At 39.0% G+C, this 17,629-nt stretch overlaps 1 protein-coding gene across 1 annotated transcript in view; it reads left to right on the top strand.

Moving 5' to 3' along the window:
* The window catches only part of dpp6b (dipeptidyl-peptidase 6b), a 118,741-nt gene that overhangs the window by 500 nt on the left and 100,612 nt on the right, over positions 1-17,629 (top strand). The gene's annotated exons all lie outside the window — the stretch shown is intronic.

Genomic DNA, 17,629 nt, shown 5'->3' with positions numbered 1-17,629 from the left:
TTGCGGTTAACACTATAGTACTAAATCAAGCAGGTGTAATGGGTTTGAATCGTAAGTCAGGCGGCCCCAATGCATGTTCTACTAGTGCTTCCATGTGTATTTTCCAGGTAGTCTCCGGTTTCCTCCCTCACCTGCATGCATGTGAGGTTCATTGATTGAAGCAGGGATGTGATTTTTCCGCTAATTCGCGGAATTACGCTTTTTTTTTTTTATCTCCCCCCCCCCAAAAAAAAATCCGATTTTTTTTTATTTATTTTATTTTTATTTTTTTTTAGTAGTTCATTGTGTATGCACATGACTCCGACAGATAACATATTCTGCTATAACAAAGACATTTGTGGTATGCTCTAATATGAGTTACTTTTCATTTGGTCATGATACAATTATTTGTTCATGAAATTTGAACTCTTCAAAATTATTTATGTGTTAACTTAGTAATCACATTAGTTAGATATGATGATATTCTCAGTGATAGTTTTTAAAAGCAAAGGCAGTCCAATGTTTTTGAATGTGACTGATTTTGAGTTGACTAAAACTGCCATTTTATATGGGATAGTTCAATATACATTGAAAATTTATGCTGTTGTTTTGTCTATTTCTTTGTCATGTGAGTGCATTGAAAGTACTTAAAAACACGGAAAACCCATGTGTACCCCCACCAGGGCACTGCCCTGGACCTAGCTGGGTGCCAGCGGCCCCCAGACCCCCGGCTAAATTTTCAGATAAATTCACTTTGGTCAAATCACATCCCTGTTGAAGACTGTAAATCACTTGTGTCACACTTTGTATCTTGCTAAACGGCTTTCTTTTTTTCATTTTGGGAAAAAAAGAGTCTGTCCCCAAAGTGGAATTTACTTTACTTTTTGCATATTTCGAAGACAGACATCCACCCCCACCACTACCAACACTAAATTCCTTCTTAACATTAATGGAGAAGTATTTGCATAATGAATTTTTTGTATGACTTTCAATGTAAAATATATATTTTTAAATGTGTATATAACAGGCAGCATGGTGGACAAATGGTCACACCACACAGTACTGAGATTGGGGGTTCAAATCCAGGCTCCAAACCGTGTGGAGTTTGCGTGGGTTTTTGAAAGACAGATACTTCAACTTCCTCCCAAATTCCAAAAACAGGCAAAAACGCTTTTGGTTTCATTGAAGACTCTTAAAATGTCCTCAAGTGTGAATGCTTTTTTTTGTCTGTGTGCCCTGCAATGCGCTGGCGTCTTACTAAAGTCCACAATGAGGAAATGCGATATATAAAATGGATGGATGTATACGTATATACAGTATAATAACAAAGGGGCAGTTGTTTATAAACATACCAATATGATGGAGTAGGACTGGGTGATAATTTGATATCAATATGTATCGCAATAGACAAGTGATCAATAGAAGGGGTGTGGCAAAAAATCGATTCTCATTTAGTATGATTCAGAATCGATTTTAAATGTCCCAAACTCGATTTTATTTAAATTATTTTGTACTGTCTTCCCTTTGTTTGTGTGTGCCTTTATTGGGAGCACTGTTCATGTTGTACCCAATTTGGCCACTTAGGGGCAGTGTGGTTTCATGCGGTCTAATACACTGTTAAGTTATAGCCACAATTAGAGAGTAGAAGGAAAAAGTCATGATCAAGTTATTCCAATAAAAGTTGTTTTTTTGCAGCGTGGAGCCGTTCTTTTGAGTGATAAAAGTGCCGCGAGTAGAGCACTGGAGTAGATTAAGATTCCTTGAACATCTATAAATTGAAGCAAAAATCATTGGCAATCAAATCATTTCGAATCAAAAATCGATTCTGAATCGAATCGCACACCCAATCGGAATCAAATGGAATCGTGAGACATTCAAAGATACCCACACCTAATCAATAGTCATATAAAATTGATTTGATAAAATCTGCGATAGAAGAAACCCAACCCCAGCATTCTGTGTGCTGGAGTCAGAGGCCACAATACGGCTTTATATTTGTGCCGGAATTACAACCTCGGAGTGTGTTTTAAGCGCAGCTGATGTCACGTTCAAATAAATGACCAGTTGCCACAATGCAACTCTTCCAATAAGATTAATCAGTATTGTGCAAACGAACCAGATTAAACACCTTCCGATGTATATGTGTCATAGAAGTAAAGGACTTCCCTGTCTTTGATGTGCTTGTTGGATGTCCAACGTTCAGCATCTCCACAAAGTCAAAATCAGGTCAAATAATAACATACAAAGGTGAACAATGAATGAAGGGTAATGTAAGTGTTCTTTGGGGTAGCATCTATGGCGTTACTTGGGCGAGGAGCATTGATGGAAATGACATTGCACATAATGTGCACAAAAACATTGCACATTCCTTTTTTTATTGGCAGATATTTTGAATTGTATTTTTCTCCTGGATAGTAGTTTTGTTGTAGTTTATCTTTAACCCATTTAATACTTTTTCTTATTTTGATTAGTAATCGATTATCAAATTAACTCATTCACTGACAGCCATTTTCACTGAAGCAACACCCTTCGCTACCAGCTGTTTCACTGGATTTTGACTGATTTTGCAAGGTCCACAGAATATTCTGTTTTATTTCTATAAAAACATGGAACCTACCAAAAGGTAAAAAGGATATTTGTATCTGTTTCTGTTTTGCAGCAATTAGCATTAGCATATAGCTAAGTTTCATCATTATTCACAAACCTGTTGAAAACACTGGGAAAAGAAGCTTTTTGCAACATGGCCCCGGCTGATCTCTTATAATTAATTCTAATAGTATTCAATAGGGGCTAGGGCTGGGCGATATGGCCCAAAAATAAAATCTCGATTTTTACAGACATTCAGGACGATTACGATTTAAATTGATTTTAATCTAATAAACCCAACAAACATTAATTTAAAGGTTTCATTTATTCCCCCCCAAAAATCCTATGCAAAATGTTCAGACAACAATAATGTATACTGATTCTAAATTAGTTTTAGTTTTTTCTTAAATGCCACAATTAGGTAGTGTCTTGTAAAGCACCCATCCAGCATTCTGCCACAAAAACATTTGGATGTAACACAACATAAGAACAACAGTTTTTAATAAACAAAATTCCATTTGACGATTTGGAAAATTTCAAACGATTCGATTTTTAAAATGACGAGGTATCGAATTCATTTGATTTATTGCCACTAACCGTGACACACTTTTCAGCCATATTTACTTATGATGAGGTGATTCTATATTCAGTTGATTTTCACAGATGTCTCGGCTGTCTAAAGAAAACCACCATTTAGTCTAAATTGTCCAGGTGTGAATGGTTGTTTTCTTTAATGCCCGCCCAGGGTTCACCTTCCCTCTCACCCGTAGCTCGCCCACGGCCTTCATGAGCGCACGTGCCCACATAGAAAACGGATGTCTGGTTGAGGTAAAATCCCTAATAAAGAAAATATGAATTCAGAATATATTAATTACAGTCTTGCCTTGCTGTGTGCATCTGCTACATTCTGAAATTGCCTACCGCTACTTAAGCTTGAACGGATTTTTTCCCCATCCAGTGAAAAAAATCTGAGCTCCATTCTTTTCTTTCATGTCGTCACGGCCCAGCAATAGCACTCCCACAATGCCGTTTCCAAGAAAGACTTGCTTGAAAGATCCAAAGTTAACTTGAATTACACAGACAGACGCGTCAATTGTTGGGTTCAATAGGGCGGGAGAAAAGAAAATGTGTCGGCGCGTCAACCTCTTTTCTTTGTTGAAGCCGAGGACGTTAAATCATCGCCAGCGCGTCTTCCTCCCGAGGGCCCGTCGGCCCACAAATGATTTTGAGTTCATGCCTCCGAGTTATCCTGAGTTTATACACAGGTATGCAAAAGGATGTTATCCGTCCATTTTCTATTCTGCTTATCCTCTGTTGGGTATGCTGGAGACTGCGATGCATTCTTTTTCATGATGTTGGAACACTTCTCATGGGTCTCAATAACATGTTAATGTCATGCTCACATCAAAATACTTACATATGATGTGTTGCATGCGGAAAGAAAGTCTTTTGGTCCTAAAGGACACCTGCACTTATTTACTGAGTGTTCAGATGCAGCCATGCGTTGTGTTAGTTTGCCCTCTGCTGGAGGCCTAAAAACAAAAGTGATTACTCGACTGTGACACCGCTGCCACAATGTTGGGCTGCTGAGATTCAAAACTTGGCATATTCGCGTTTAGTCAAATACACAGTGATGATAAAATAAGGAGCTTTTTAGAGGACAAAAAAAAAAAGAAGACATTTGGAGTTTCATAACATGACGGTGTAAAAGCTATTGGATGTTGAGCTGCTATGTTCCTTTTTTGATGTGTTGCTGTGGAAATGTTTCCCAAGTGGATCCTTTTCCCCGTCGTCATACGAATGGGCACGTTTTCAAAACGAGACTGTGGGAGCATAACTTTAATGTCCATTCCTTGGTAGCTTTTGCCTAGAAAGTCAAGTCAAGTGTAAAACCACCACCGATTTAAACGCTTTTGAATCACAAGTTATGACATTTTGTTATTCTTTAATCTTCTCTAAAACCAATGAAGAGATTAATAATAGTTATTAGGGGTGTGCCCAAAAAATCTATTCTCATAAGAATCGCGATTCTTATTTAGTACGATCGATTTTAAATGTCCCCAAATCGATTTTATTTAAATTATTTTATACTGTCTTGCCTTTGTCTGTGTGTGCCTTTTATCTGGAGCGCCGTTCATGTTGTACCCGGTTTGGCCATTGAGGGGCAGTGGGGTTCCACGCGGTCTTTACACTGTTAAGTTGTAGCTGGGGTTGGTGAAAGACTCTGGTTGGTAGTAGGTAATTTCTGGTCGGTGCTGGATTTCATTTTTCTTTCTTTTCTTTGATCCTTCCTCGGGTCTCCTGACAACCTCACGACTCTAGCTGGATTCTGAAGTATTCGGTTTAGGGAACGGTATGGGATTTTTAATAGGTTTTAGGTGAACTAATGATTACACACTCACATGCACGCACACATGCACGCACACATGCACGCACGCACACACACACACACACACACACGCACACGCACATCCTCACCTACATACAAAATAAATAAAAAAAAAAAAAAAAAAGAGAGCAATGATGATGACATGTCAAATCGGTAAAATTACAGAATGAACAATACTGAGCTCGCCCCCCCCCCCCCCCCAAAAAAAAAAAAGGGGGAGTAGAAGGACAAAGTCACGATCAAATTATTCCAATAAAAGTTTTTTTTTCCAGGGTGGAGCCGTTCTTTTCAGTCATAAAAGTGCTGCGAGTAGCGCACTAATTAGCATTAGCAAGTCAGACTGGAGTAGATAATTACAATTCCTTGAACATCTATAAATTGGAGCAAAAATCATTGTCAATCAAATCATTTTGAAAAAAAATTAATAAAAAAATTGTTCTTAAATCGAAAATCGATTCTGAATCGAACCGTGAGACCCAAAAATCTGAATCGAATTGTGAGACATTCAAAGATCCCCACCCCTAATAGTTATTTTCTAGTCTTTATTATATATTATATTTCCTCGTCAGTTCCATCAAATTTCTCAAATTCAATTCATCGGCCAGAGGCGCATCCCTCTGTAAAGTTTGATAGATATTGATGATGTCGTTTTTTTCAGCATCCTACATAGTGACAGACAACACCTGAGGCAATAATACTCGTGTCTTTAATTGATACTGTCTGACAGGTATTAATTTCCAAGGCATGTTTAGTTACTTGGTGGGCTGGTGGTTAGCACGTCTGCTTCAGTTCTGATGTTTCCTCTTTTACCTTGATGCAACCGTAATGTGAAAGTATCCCAGGTGATAGAGATAGACCCATGCCCACAACTTAACTAGGGGGGCTATACGTCTTCATTTGTCCACTTTTTTGACATCCAAGAAAAGTCTAGGCGTCTGGGGGAGTTTTATAAAGTCAACAAAATGCTTGGTTTTCATTGTTTTTCACGGGACCAATTAGCATTTGTTGAATAAAATTTGACTGATGCCTTGCACAACAAATGAGAAGACAGAATTACGGCAAGTCGTAAACTGCAGACTCACGGGGGTGTAGGTGGAAAAAGGGTGCCTTTTTGTGAGTGTGTGTTTTTTCTACATGGCGGGGCCCATATTCTGGGATTTTACAGACTTGTGGAGCTCACTTGTCCTTGTAGGGCCATTTTTGAGGGTCAAGACTTTGTTTTAGAATTTAGGTTTGAATTGAGTTCTGGTTGTGGTTAGGCTCATTTGTGATGTTAGGGTTAGGGTAAGGGGCTAGGAATGTGTGTACTATTATTGTATATATGAACCCATTAAGACCTAAAGCGCCTCGCAAAACATGCCTCAAAAACCTATGGGTGACATTTGAGTCACCCCCGAAAACCTGAAGTTGTCCAGGAAATTCTACAATATTCAAAATAATTGATATCTCTGCTCCTAAAGCAGATAGAAACATAATTCCAAAACAACTTACACCTGTGGCATTCACACAAACCTAATTTTATTATTATAAGCCTTAAAAAAATTGTTTAAAAAAAATCAACAAACAAATATGGCATCTGCAGGAATATTTGCTTTCAACATGAGTGGTAATTATTCGGTGTCAAAATTTCCAGCATCCTCATTTCTTAACAGTATGTCACTGTCGACTCATTACACTGATTCTAATTCCTCCCGCGCCGTCGTCATTCGCGTCATTTATTTCATAACTCCCGCAAATCCACCATAAATGCTCAAACAAAATTCCAGGTCATGCTACGAGGCCCACGTCACCCTCTCGTGCATATTCGGATGAATTTAATCAGCTAAGAGACCAATAATTGGACAAAACAAGACAAAATGACATATCCGGGCTCCCGACTTTAACGGCAGAAGCGCGGTCACGCCCTCCCGGCCTTAATGGTTAAAAAAGTATTTTATAAAAAACAAAACAAATGTTGGTTAGCATTTTTGTGCACCTCACTTCCCTAGTGTTCAAATAAGGAAGGTGCTGAGCACATTCAGTGGCCCAGAATTTTAGCTCACTGGTAGCGTATGCGCTCCCAAACCGGAGACTTGGTTGTGTGTTCGATTCCCACGACCAGTCCCATCGCAAGAGGGTGCTGTTTGGAAAAATAGAACTTGGGTCAAAAAAGATTGGGCTTCGAACATTGTCATTATTTATTTGTCAAGACTTTATAGAGTGATGTTTTTGTTTGTTTGTTTCATTTTCTACCCATATAGAGGAGGCATACGATAAAATATTTATAGTGTATGGTAGGGGTGTGAATTGCCAAGTACCTGGCGATTCGATTCGTGTCAAGATTCGATTCGATTCGATACCGATTAATCCAGATACGAATCTATAAATTGATTATTGCGCAAAATTATTATTATTTTTACTTAAATTGTGAAAATACTAATCAGTAAACTTGTACATGTACACTGTAAGATTTGTATGAAAATGTATTTATTCATCTAAAAATGCAGACTTATAACTGAGCCACTGCATTAAATGAACAGGTTGCAGTCTGTTTCATGTTTGAACAGCCCTGAAATAAAATATTAAGGCTTAATGTTCCATTAATATAACATTCTTCCATGCTTAATGTGTGAATCCTAACCCTAAGTAAGACGTTTTGTTGAATATTCCCATGAAAAATGTATGTTTAAAAATCGATTTGGCCTCATATTAAATCGATTCGAGAATTGCGCGCTGTAATATCGCGCTATATTGCCGAATCTAATTTTTCTAACACCCCTAGTGTATGGTATATTTGAATAAACTTAACATTTAAGTATCTGAAAGCAGGGCCGAGTGTGGAAATCAAAATATGGCTAGGTTAACTTAAAACTTAACGTATGTATCGCTAATAGAAGCTAATGCTGGCAACACTGTTAGCTCATGCTAATTTGTGCTAACACTGCTATTCTGCTTACCTTTTTAGCTTTGAGATGCAAATAAGCTGAATAAATGTGACGTGGCAATTTGTCAATCACATGACTCGATCACAGACAAATGTTCAGAAATACGCAGATGACAAAATATAAATGTATTTAGTTTACACTTGATGGGTTGCGACGCACTGCAGTGGCCCAACAATTTGAACATAAGCTATTAAAATGACACCGTTTCCTATTACATCCCTTTCTGAGGAAGTTAAAAAGTCAAAGTGAACAGACAAACTTTCACCGACACAATTTGTATGCAGCAAAGGGGCTGGAAGAAAAGTCTTTCAAATCCATTCTGTATTCATATTGCGAGCTGTGTGTTTTTCACCACCCAGCCATTGAATCGCCTGCTTAAAATGTTTGTATTGCTGCTCGCCGCTGTCATTAGAGCCTGCAAAATGACTTTCAATTTCCTGATACGTGTACACGCACACACACACACAGACTATATACAATACATACGCAGCTTGATAGCATCTGTTTATTCTAGCCAATGACCGTACTTAGAGTGATAATTCTGTGGCACACAATAGCACATTGTTCAATGAAATGAAATTCTGAGACAAGCGAGGTGAGCCCGCTAGGAAGGGACCTCCGCACGACTGGAGATCGCTCATTTGTCTGCGCTAACTGCTATGCTTGAGGGCTGGCCTCTAGTCTTCGGAAAGGCCTCTTTTTTTCTTTTTTTTCTGGAGAGCTCAGTATTGTTCATTCGGTAATTTTACCGATTTGACATGTCATCATTATTGCGCTTTTTTTTTCTTTTTTTTTTGTGTGTGTGTGTGTATTCATTAGTTCACTTAAAACCTATTAAAAAAATCCCATACCGTTCACCTAAACCGAACACTTCCAGCCAGAGTCTTGAGGCCGTCAGGTGACCCGCGGAAGGACCAAAGAAAAGAAAGGAAAGTGAAATCCAGCCACCGACCAGACACCACTTCGGAGAGGCCTCTGCCGTAGATGAGAAGCGCGTTCCATCTCCCCGATGGGGAAGTGGGCGTGTTACAGAGCTTCCCCCTCTGGTATGGTAGACTTTGCTTTTGACAGATTACCAAAAAGAGCCCCGCCTGTGGTAAACACACCTGCAGATAAAGACCCATATCTCATTACTGCATATATCGCTGCTTAGCATTGCGATGACATCTTTTTTTCGTTCCTCGTGTGTCTTGGGCACGCCGGCTCCACCTTGATCTCAAAGTTGAGCTGCTCCAGGGGGGTTGAGGAGCATACCAAGTGCAGCGGGGGCCACTTTGGCCTCCTCGGGGGAGGTGCGCCGGTGGTGGAGGATGCTTCGGGGCCATTGTGCCATTTGGGCAGGGAGGTGCACTGCGGGTTGAAGGACGAGCTCATAGCCGCAGGAAGGACACATAAAGGTTTTAGTGGCATCAAGGGGGGACAGAAAGTGGAGTTTTATTAAAGTGGGACTAATGCACGTCTGCAAAACTCGTCCAACTATGTGCATGTATTCATATTAATCTCATGCATTTATTCAACTATTGTTCTTCTTCCGGTTCTTGTTGTCATTCCTTGATCATTTTAGTTTAAAGACTTTTATTTTTTTGCATTATTTACGTCTGAAACTCAGCTATTTAGTTTTTGTAGATAAGCTTCCCAATGTTAGATTTGTAGCTAATTAATGACTCTAATAAATACTTTATTCAAATTGGAATCTGGCACTGTGACATACAGATGCCACATAATATGGGCTGGTTATGTTTATAATGGATAACTACACAAACACGTGTATTGTTATATGCATATGATAATTTACCGAACCTGAGTGATTTACCAGAGTCTTTGTTGAAAACAAATGGCAAAAGAGGGTTTACAAAAGTCAACGCTGCACCGGACTAGCAGATTTATACACATTTAATTTAAGGGGAAGTCAACCGTAAACATTTCTTGACAATATTATACGTGACATTCTGATTAATATTGTGGAATATGAGTTATGCAGCCATTTTGCCTCTTGCCGTCGACTGAAGATGACATCACAGTTGCTCAGGGCTCAGGCAGCAACCAATCAGAGCTCACATGTTTTTTGAAGCTGAGCTGTGATTGGCTGAGACCTAAGCAGCTGTGATGCTATTTTGACTCAAGTGGCAAAATGGCCGCCTTCTGATATTGCTAAAAACGGCTGGATTTTGCTGCTTAACTTGTATTCCATTAACGCAATATTAACCAGAATACCGTATTTCGACTACTGGAGTTGCATAGAACATATTATTGTCAATAAAAAAAAAAAAAGCACGGGGAGGGGGTCACTGATGTACTTCGACGCGAAACACACCCTCTTTAGTATTGTGTAATATACAGTACAAGTAAATGCTTGGCAACATGACAATAATCCAAAGCATTGCAGCAATACAACAAAGGAATGTCTGAAAAACAACAAGATTGATGTTCTGGATGTGCCCAGTTAAAATCCTGATTTTAAATTCTTTCAAAACACTGTGGCGGGACCTGAAGCGCCCACCCAACCTCTCTCAACTGGCTGCATTTTGCAAGTTACAGTGGCAAAAATTCCCCCAAAGTAGATTGATAAATCACTAAAGAAAGTGTTTGGATGAAGTTGCAAAAGGAGGTGCAATGTCCGATTGAGAGGTTCATACTTATGCTTATTAAGTTTTTCTTAAATCAACAACTTTTTGTTCAAGAATGAATGACAATATTATCATTCTTTTTGTTCAAGTCCATTATTTTCAATGTCAGCGTTGTAGATTTGGGTATGACTAAACATTTAATAAGGTTATTTTAATATTTTATACAAAAAGTCTGCCCAGGGTTCCCAAACTTTTGAGCAGCACTGTAAATCAGATTTATTATTATTATTATTAAATGTTAATGTAATACAATGCCGGTCTCTCTTGAACCAGTGATGAATTCATCTTCTTGATCTTCTTAATTCTGTTGAAATGCGAAGGGTTATAATGTGCAAAACTGCAAATGAGCGAAATGGTAAGGACTTTCCACTGCTTACTGTTTGTCGGTATTCGTTGCGTCCTGTCCTTACCACTTGCGCTGATTTGCTAGCTAGCAGGCAATCGGGGTGATCAAATGTGACGACGGTCCGACGTCGATTCAACATGCCCCAAATCCTCTGCAACAGAATCCGACGGTGATTTATACAATAATCAGATGGTGCAAACCGATGTCCGGACACTTCCCAACTTCCGATGTCGGATTGGTGTATCGAAGTGCTCAAAATCTGAACTAAGCTCTTGTATGACTGATTGCATGATATACTGATAGTTAGCATGACATCAAACACCATGACCGCTCTTGTGGGATAAGGTGATAAGCATTACCAAAAATCCACAAAAGAGATCGGGATTGTTAAAATATTTTTTAAATTCAAATATTGGTCTAGCAGATCGCAACATGAGCATTGTCCTTTTTTGGTCCATTGATATCCGCTTATGGAGACAGCACTTTATAGAATGTTTATTTGGCCCCTGGAGACACAACCAAACACAAACACCCCCTCTCAAATTAGGCTAATCTATACATCCAACAAAACTTAATACAGTGTTGCTTACCTGTTTGGCTTTGACATGTTTCTGCATGATGTAGTGCCTTTCCTTGACAGTGTAGTGACTTGGAAGTGCAAGTCATTTTCGTATGTCTCCTGAAAAATAGTAATCCCTTAATGTCATTAATTTACCACTGCAGCATTTTGTTTTGCATTTGACAAAATCAACAGGAAAGTGACAAATGTAGAACATTAAAATTGAACGTGCATTGATAAAATAAATACAATAAGTGGTGAACTAAATTCAAGCCTCATAGTGCATTATTAATTTCTCATCAGACTGAAACGGCATACATGGCAATCGTGACCTTTTGTACTAATTACGCTCACGGTGACTTACTGTGAGCTATCAGCGCTCGTAATCATTGAAGTATATGTCAGGGTGGTAAATGTGGCAAAAATGTAGTGTCAGGGGGGTTTGTTAAAAAGACCATGGGGAAATGTCATGGCACAAAATCAGCTTGTTAATTGTTCTGGCTGTGGCTACAAGCACTTGGTCTGGTTTGAACTCAAAGGACTCTTCAGTTGCTGACTTGCTGTTGTTGACAGAACCTTATCGCCTGTGGCGCACATGCAAAGATGAACTTTATGTCACCTTTGGCGGCACAGGATGACTTATTTCAAAGGGGCCCCGACAATGGAGCAAACATTGGCACTTATTTTATACTTCTGGACTTAAAATGAATGTCAGCAGTAACAATACCCCCCGCAAAATGACTCAAGGATGTGAGGCTTTTTTTCTAGATTTTGAAACTTCATAATGATGTCTAGAACCTGATGACATCAATCCGAGATTGATGTGAGCTGATTGTTATGCTTGCTTGGTTGCCGCTGTCATCTTTTTCATGAAACTCAAAGAATTAAAGCAACATTAAGGAACTTTTAGTTTGCGTTGATTATGGCGATGCCATATGGACAAAAGCGGTAATGTTATGCCTGAAGACCACATTTCCCATAAGGACAAGCGCATTGCGTCTTTTCCCCAAAAAACTTTAGCGAGTGAAAGCCGGGCCAATGTTGATCCTTGACTGTCCTTTTAATCGGGTAGCTTCCCCTTTTCGTTTTTTCTTTTTTGTCTCCTCAGACAAAACTTTTCAGTTGTTTTGCTGCTTCTGCCAGGAAAGCAGTAATTGTGCGTCGATATTTAAATTGATTTACGTCTTTGTAACGAATGGGGAAAGGGGGATGTGACATATGCCATAAAGCAGTCAGCACATTTGCAGTATTCCTACCATCCTCCTCAAAGTTGCTTAGTGCCAGTAAAAATGATAGACTAGTCATGCACCGAATTTTCGGCCACTGAAAATATTCGGCCAAAAATGGCAATAATAGGCATTTTCGGCATTCGGACGAAATAAAATCTTTTTTGTTTAATGATGGGTTTCATTAATATTTATTTAAAAACATTTTGTGAAAATTTTATACCAAACTTTTTGATAATTCTTTGTAATAATAATAATAATAATAATAATAATAATAATAATAATAATAATAATAATAATAATAATAAAGTAAAATAAAAATAATTTGGGGGGGCTTAACATTTTTTGCTGAAGCATCTAATGACGCCATTGTACTTCACTAAATATTTTGTAATGCAACACAGATGTGAAGCCCATGTCCGAAACAGTGCTTGGACAAATACATATTAAAACATCATCATACACTGTAAAGTACAAATGCTTTCCCATGCATTACAATTGGCATCGCCGTTCAGATCCATGTGTGTGATTCCAGCTCATATATATCGTTTTGGGCTGTAAACGCCCGTGCGTTCTGCTGGCAAGTCTTTAATTGAGTTAGCTTATCGAACTGAAAAAAGTCTTCATGAGAGAGTCTGAGCGTAAGCGAGTGCACGGGCGAGGGTATGAGGCAAGGTGGGACCAGGTGCAAGGAAGAGGAGAGGCATCAGAAACATCCTAAGCCAGGAGAATATCCCACATCGCGGCGTCTTATACGAGTATAAGCCCTTGTGGAGGTGCGATCCCACTCTCACCGTGATTGATTTACCCAGTGAGGAGAGAGGGAGACACCTGCCCCTGTTTTGGACCCCCTCCACCCGGGTCACCCCCTCGCTCACTGGAGGCGTGGGAGATGTGAAAGTTGTCAGCGCTCAGGTTGTACGGACCATGTCTTTGTTCATCGCCACCCAGCTGAAGATAGATACCGGCGCCGCCTCCAGACGGGTAAGGCCCTTTTAGCATGCAGTGCACAGATTTCGACGGGAGCTGGATGTCTGCTGGCTGTGCATGATAGCAAGCGGGCAGGAAGGAAGGAAGGAAGGGAGGAAGAAGGGAGCGGTGGCCTCCGATGATGTCCCCTGCGGACCAATAGCTTCCTTTTACGTTCCCTTTCTAGCACCTCCAATGAATGACTTCATCTTATGTCACATGTGCTGCACAGAATCACTAATGACTTCATGTCGCCTGCCAGTCCACTGGGCTTTAATTCACGACTTCATTGGGGGGGGGGGGGGGGGGAACCAGACAAAGCGATGTACTGTAAATTGTTGTGTGAGGTGAGATTATCGGTTGTATTGTTGACGTTGCGTGCTCTGCTTTTGAATTGTGCTGAGGTGCTAGGTATTGTTGGGTGAACAAGCACATCGTGTTTCGCTTTGGATTATAAATACCTATACATTAAAGGCTGATTTTTTAATATATATTTTTTGTATTTGCCCATGCTTTTGTGAAAATTTTGTCCAATTGTATACAGAAAGTGCATGGCACTATTTTATGTAATTCCAAAATGTTTAGTTTTTTTAAACATGTTATATTGCATTATATTTTTAACTGGACAAAACTTCTAATGTCCTTATTTTTGTTGTTTTCATTTTTTTTTTTGTCCATTTAAATTAGCATTTTACCATGGAGCAGGCATTGACTTGTGAAACAAGCATAGCATAGCATAGATTTGTTTATTATTATTATTATTATTATTTTTTCGTACTCGCAATGCATTGTGGTCTATATCAACCTGGTTGAATGAGCATCAATGTTCACTACTTGTCAGAGTGCATTGTGGGTAATTTTTGAGTGCCCTACATTTTTGCTCCCTGGACATTCGGACACCCCTACAAAATGGCCTACCCCTCAGTAGGGCACTGTATAGGGAGTCGGATAGACATTCAGACACAGCCTATGTTTCCTGAAACCTGAGCATCAAGTGATGTCATTTTCGGTCGACAGCAAGTGACAAACTGGCTGCCCCCTTAGATGGATTAAAAAATGGGTGCATTTTGGTGCTCAAAGCTGCTCTTTGTAGCAATTTGCCCCAAAATATCTTTACAACAGCCTTTTTATTTGGCCTTTTATAACTGAAACATCTTCTAATTAATAGATTAACACTGTAGCTGTTCTCAATGGGTACTCCTGAGGCCTGCAAGCCTCTGGCCAATAGTCTTCAGACTGGATTCGGGTTCGAATTTCCCGCCCTCCGTGACATTGTGCGCATAGTGTACGTGGAGAAGGATGTGTGCAGTTAAATTTTTTCGGCCACAGGTGGCAGTAGTGATTTGTAATTGAATTTTCTGCATTCAGCAGCTTTAATTCATATTCCGCAAAGACATTATTAAATACTTTAGACTAGTGAAGACAAGTAAAGGACATTTTTGGGGTTGACTTGCCCTTTAATTGTAAGTAAGATGATTAAAAGCATATGGTGGATATTTGTTTCTATATTCAGATGTGCTGTCATGAAAATGAAGTGTAGTTTTTAAAATGTGTTTTACTGCATGCCAAATTGGCCATCAAGCATTTTTTTCCAATGAACAGTGAAACCTCAGTTTACGAAAAGCCAATTTACTAGCAATTTGGTTTAGGAACAAAATTTTAGAAGAAAGATTACCTTGGTTCAGTTTTGGGTTCAGGAACAGTCTTGGTATGGCCACAGAGGGCTTACTTTTGCTTTTTCCTGACCCCCCCCCCCCCCCCCCCCCCCTCAAAGTGACAGCTGCTAACAATAGTGTTATTGGGAAATGTATTAGCTAACTGTTGAAAATAAACAACAGCTAACCTTGAGAAAACCTTTAGTCTTGGTGAATGGTATCGGTACTGCGATATCGATACTGGTATCTGCCCCCCGCTCTTAATGGGGGGAACGAAAGTTTTGTTCCGTCTCGTTCGTTTCCTGTGTTCATTACTTTTCGGCAGCGCCATTTTGGTGTCCATTACTGAGAATAAGTAAGTAATCTTGTTTGTGAGTAATATCACCTATATCTGTGGTTCATATATGTTTGTAGCTCACGTAACTTCGCCGTGTTTAATTGTCTCATTAGGTTTGCCGTGCTCTTAATTGCCTTGTTAACTCTTCTGAGCTCTGAAACACACTATTATATTTGTAATGTGGCTTTTTAGTTTCCCTTTAGGTTGTATGTATACTAATTCCTATACAGAGCAGCCGTCACAATTAAAAGCATGGATTGCAAAACAAGATATACTGTAATTAAACATCACACACCCAACAGCTTGAGGAATTCTTAACATGGTAGATATTACTAAATTAGGCTATTTGAAGCCTTATTGTTAGGGGTGTGCCAAAAAATCGATTCTCATAAGAATCGCGATTCTCATTTGGTATGATTCAGAATCGATTTTAAATGTCCCAAAATCGATTTTATTTCAACTATTTTATACTGTCTTGCCCTTGTTTGTGTGTGCATTTTAATGGGAGCACTGTTCATGTTTTACACGATTTGGCCTCTTGGGGTTCCGCGCGTTCTAATACATAGAAGCAAAAAGTCATGATCAAGTTATTCCAATAAAAGTTTTTTTTTTTTTTGGCAGTGTAGGATGTTAAGCTGCTTCTCTGTATACATTCCTGAAGCGTTTTGTATGAATAGTCGTTCTTTTGAGTGCTAAAAGTGCCACAAGTAGTGCAATAATTAGCATTAGCGAGTCAGACTGGAGTAGATCATGACAATTCTTTGGATATCTATAAATTGAAGCAGAAATCATTGTCAATCAAATAATTTTTAATCTAAAATCGTTCTGAATTGATAATCGATTCTGAATCGAAATCGCAGACTCAAAAATCGGAATCGAATCGAATCGCGAGACAGTCAAAAATTCCCAGCCCTACTTATTGTATTGAATTGAATTATTTGCACTTCACCCTATTCCTTAAAAAGAAGTTGTACAACCACATATTTTGATTGGGACTTTTTCTTTCTGGCCACTAGATTATTTCTTATTTATGGATTTTTTTGAAATTCATTTTATTGTGTGCTCTATGGAAAATTATTTTTATGAGCAAATTGAAAAAATATCATTGCCATTAATTGCATTCAATTTTAAGGAAATTTGCTATAGTTAGGATATAAATGTCATCTTTTAAAATGTATTTTTCATTGTTTTTTGGGGAAATTTTATCTCTCATAAGTACTGGGTATCGGTGTTGGTGAGTACTGAAGATTTGAGTATCGTATCGAACATCCCTAGTTATAACAAACTCTTTCAAAGTCAAAGGTTAACAAGAGGGGAGTCATCATTTGGCCACACTGTAACAAATGAATAAAAAAAAAAAAATAGTTTAGTCTCTTAGTTTTAGGCCTTTTATTTAAAAAATAAGAAGAAGACGCAATTATACCCGTCTTTTGTTCCGCAACAAAAAACTTAGTTGGTTCCCCGGTACTCAGTTTGAGAACCATTGATCAAGAAGTTACGTTTGTACTCGCTTCAGTGTCAGCGGTGCTATTTATGATTATTTTCATCCGAGTGGGGGGAAGTAAACCATCTTCAGTCCATTATATGAATGTCCGCCTGATGACAGCTCCAAGATGATTTATAATGCATTCAATCCAGGCAGGCAACAGCAGATGTATTCACAAGCACACACGTTCGCACACACACACACACACACACACACACACACGCTCGCACACCGAGGCAGCAGGATGATAAGCCATAAATAAGGAAGCATGTTGCTGCGGTTGACTTCGCATCCCATCCAGGGAGATCATTAGTGTTCAACCAATGTCACACAGCAAATGGTTGAAAATGTAATTATGGCTGTAACTAAATCCAATCCATTTTCTTATCGCGCCGGATAATGTTAGCAGGAAATGAGATATTGCTTGGTCCTCTCCAAACGTTTGATTGACTGATGATGCAGTTTTTTTTCTTTTCCATCTAATTAATTGGTGTCACTTGGTGTGTGTAAAGCAAGCTGATGGGAACAACTTACGCCATTTGAAAC

The sequence above is a fragment of the Vanacampus margaritifer genome, chromosome 2 (assembly GCF_051991255.1).
Source record: "Vanacampus margaritifer isolate UIUO_Vmar chromosome 2, RoL_Vmar_1.0, whole genome shotgun sequence".
NCBI classification, from domain to species: Eukaryota; Metazoa; Chordata; class Actinopteri; order Syngnathiformes; family Syngnathidae; genus Vanacampus; species Vanacampus margaritifer.
This window is presented reverse-complemented; position numbering and strand designations above follow the sequence as displayed.